Source organism: Ascaphus truei, chromosome 15 (assembly GCF_040206685.1).
Source record: "Ascaphus truei isolate aAscTru1 chromosome 15, aAscTru1.hap1, whole genome shotgun sequence".
Taxonomy (NCBI): Eukaryota; Metazoa; Chordata; class Amphibia; order Anura; family Ascaphidae; genus Ascaphus; species Ascaphus truei.
In genome coordinates, this window is record NC_134497.1 from 30,558,954 (window position 1) to 30,562,928 (window position 3,975).

Consider the following 3,975-nt stretch of genomic DNA (forward strand, 5'->3'; position numbering starts at 1 on the left):
TTAGCTCTGGAAGAGGCCAGGGTTAGTGAGAGGTGTTAGCTCTGGAAGAGGTCGGGGTTAGTGAGAGGCGTGTTAGCTCTGGAAGAGGCCAGTGTTAGTGAGAGGCGTGTTAGCTCTGGAAGAGGTCAGGGTTAGTGAGAGGCGTGTTAGCTCTGGAAGAGGCCAGGGTTAGTGAGAGGTGTGTTAGCTCTGGAAGAGGCCAGGGTTAGTGAGAGGTGTTAGCTCTGGAAGAGGTCAGGGATAGTGAGAGGTGTGTTAGCTCTGGAAGAGGCCAGGGTTAGTGAGAGGTGTGTTAGCTCTGGAAGAGGCCAGTGTTAGTGAGAGGCGTGTTAGCTCTGGAAGTGGACAGGGTTAGTGAGAGGCCAATTGGTTAACTGAGGAAGAAGTTTATAAGCGTCTTGAAAAAATTAAAGTTAATAAGGCACCTGGCCCCGATGGCATACATCCAAGAGTTCTCAAGGAGTTACGCTCAGTAATAGCAAAACCATTATATTTAATATTCAAGGACTCTATTTCCACAGGCTCAGTACCACAAGATTGGCGTAAAGAAGATGTGGTGCCTATATTTAAAAAGGGAGCTAGATCACACCTGGGGAATTACAGACCTGTAAGCCTGACTTCAATAGTAGGGAATCTACTTGAAGGTTTAATACGGGATAATATTCAGGAATACCTAATGGAAAACAAAATTATTAGTAATAGTCAGCATGGATTTATGAAGGATAGATCTTGCCAAACTAACCTTATTTGTTTCTTTGAGGAGGTAAGTAGGAATTTAGACCAGGGTAATGCAGTTGATGTGGTCTACTTAGATTTTGCAAAGGCTTTTGATACGGTTTCACACAAGAGGTTGGTGTACAAAATAAAGAAAATTGGACTCAGTAATAATATATGCACTTGCATTGAAAACTGGTTAAAGGACAGACAACAGAGGGTTGTCATAAATGGAACTTTTTCAGGTTGGGCTAAAGTCGTGAGTGGAGTACCTCAAGGATCGGTACTGGGACCCCTGCTTTTTAACTTGTTTATTAATGACCTTGAGGTTAGGATCGAGAGCAAAGTCTCCATCTTTGTTGATGATACTAAATTGTGTAAGGTAATAGAATCAGAGAAGGATGTAATTTCTCTTCAGAAGGACTTGGAGAGACTGGAAACGTGGGAAGGTAAATGGCAAATGAGGTTTAATACAGATAAATGTAAGGTTATGCATTTGGGATGCAAGAATAAAAAGGCGACTTACAAATTAAATGGAGATATATTGGGGGAATCCTTGATGGAGAAGGATTTAGGAGTGCTTGTAGACAGCAGGCTTAGGGAGTACATGGAAGAAAAAGAACCCCAATGAGAGCACTCATCCGCTGTAGAATGAAGCCTGGTGTACCAGAATTATGGGTCTGTGGGTTGACATTGAGTGATTTAAAACATGTATATATTTATTTGAGTCTTAACTCAGAACAATAAAATAATGGGGTGAGGAACGCTGTGCATCAGGTTAAATACTCTGAAGGACCAGTGTACAGCGAATTAAAAGGGGGGACAGGATGAACCAAAATATGAACCACTCTGCTGTCTAAACTACTAAAGTGTGCTAGGGCTAGGTGTCCTATAAATACCACCACAGTTGATACTAGGCGGTATAGATATGGCCCAAGTTAGAGTTTGTGGGCAGACCGGTGCCACTATAGAGTGGTATTACCTGTAGACACCTATTTAGACCTATATTTGCCCAGGTCAATACTGATCAGTAGTTTAGCAAGGGGTGCACACATATTGCCTGTTAACAGATTATAGTCCGGAGCACAAGGTCTGAATAGATGTTTTCACAATTATTCACAGTAGGAATCTTCCTGATGCTATGTCACACAGTATAATAAGGCATAGTGATATCAGTGATCCCTATAACAGTACACAAGTAGTGTCTGTTAACATGCAAATGTATCATGTGTGTGTCAGGCAGTGTAGCAGACAGGGTAAATGTCTGTTGAAAAAGTGCATGAATTGTGCCTGTATACATAAGACCTGATGTGCATATATACTCCGTGTCCTGTGAGGACTTAATGTTAACAGATGCTCGGTGGTGTATGTGTGCTGTCCCTCAGTGTAGAACATACAATCACACACCCATCGGGACAATATAAGACCCAGATCAGTATTTATCTAGAACAGTGCACAAGTAGTGCCTGTTTACATGGAGTGTATAAAGGTCACAGGGTTCATCCGTCCATCAGAAATCAGGCATACCTTTTATAGTAGGGCTGGGCACCTTCCGCGACATGCGTGGCGCTCTAATAGATCAGCCTGAGGTGCGCCTGAAAATAAAATCAATAAGCGTAGCTGCAATAGCAGAGCCCCATATCTGAGGCTACTGGGGATAGGAAGCGCTCCGACCGCAAGCGCATGTCCCGCCCCTCTGACGTGATGACGTCATCAATCGCCGACGTACGTTTCGCTAGTACTGCTTTCCACCTCCCCTTCCCCCTCCCTTTGTCCAGACAGCAGGCTTAGCAATAGTGCCCAATGTCATGCAGTAGCTGCAAAGGCAAACAAGATGGAAGGGAAGTAAACATAATTATGCCTTTACAAAGCATTAGTAAGACCACACCTTGAATATGGAGTACAATTTTGGGCACCAATCCTAAGAAAAGACATTATGGAACTAGAGAGAGTGCAGAGAAGAGCCACCAGATTAATAAAGGGATGGACATTCTAACTTATGAGGAGAGGCTAGCTACATTAGATTTTATTTACATTAGAAAAGAGGCGTCTAAGAGGGGATATGATGACTATATACAAATATATTCAGGGACAATACAAGGAGCTTTTCAAAACAACTATTCATCCCACGGGCAGTACAAGGGACTCGGGGCCATCCCTTAAGGTTGGATGAAAGAAAATTTCACCAGCAACAAAGGAAAGGGTTCTTTACAGTAAGGGCAGTTAAAATGTGGAATTCATTACCCATGGAGACTGTGATGGCAGATACAATAGATTTGTTCAAAAAAAGGTTGGACATCTTTTTAGATGGGAAAGGTATAAAGGGATATACCAAATAAGTATACATGTATTTGCCTTCCTCTGGATCAATAAGTATAGATATAGAATAAAGTATCTGTTGTCTAAATTTAGCATAGGTTGAACTTGATGGACGTACGTCTTTTTTCAACCTCATCTACTAGGTAACTATGTAAATATGTAACTATGTAACTATGTTAGCTCTGGAAGAGGTCAGGGTTAGTGAGAGGTGTGTTAGCTCTGGAAGAGGTCAGGGTTAGGAAGATGTGTACGTACGCGTGCTTCGCGAGTACGGACACCAGGGGGCGGCGTGCGTGCACACCTCATCAACACTGCAACCTCCTTCATTGTGGTCCCTAACTGAGCGGGAGTGCAGGTAAGGTGTAAGGGGGAACGGGGCCCGATGGCAGGGGGAACGGGGAGATCGGGCGCGCCATCAATCTGCAGCTATAGCAGTGATTCCGCCCGCACTACAGCTCCTGGCTCTTCTCCCTCCACTCTCCTCCCCCCTCCTCCCTGATCAAGGACCTGAGTAAGGACCTTACAGTAAGCGCGACGGCGGCAATGCGACGAAGCGGACTTTGGAAGCCGGGAATATTTGACTTTTCAAGGGCTGTTGCCTCATGTGACAGCCCCTGAACAAATCAAATGCCCGGGGATGGGTGACGTCACCCGTCGCCGGCACTATACGCGCAGCCTAAGGAAGCACAGCATTGTAAAACACTGTACTGTACAGTATTGTACTATATTGTTTTCACCAAAGTCATAAATCAAAGACCCAAAAATATATCAGTCAGTCAAATAAATGCACCTCGCCTTCATGCCCTTTCAGTAAAAATACTGTACAGTAGAAGACATGCCCTCTCCTTCATCCTTCATACATATTTTTAAAATAATTTTCCGTTCATCCATGTTGTATCTGCCAGCACTAGTAAGAAAAATCAGCTGACATTAAAGATTTTA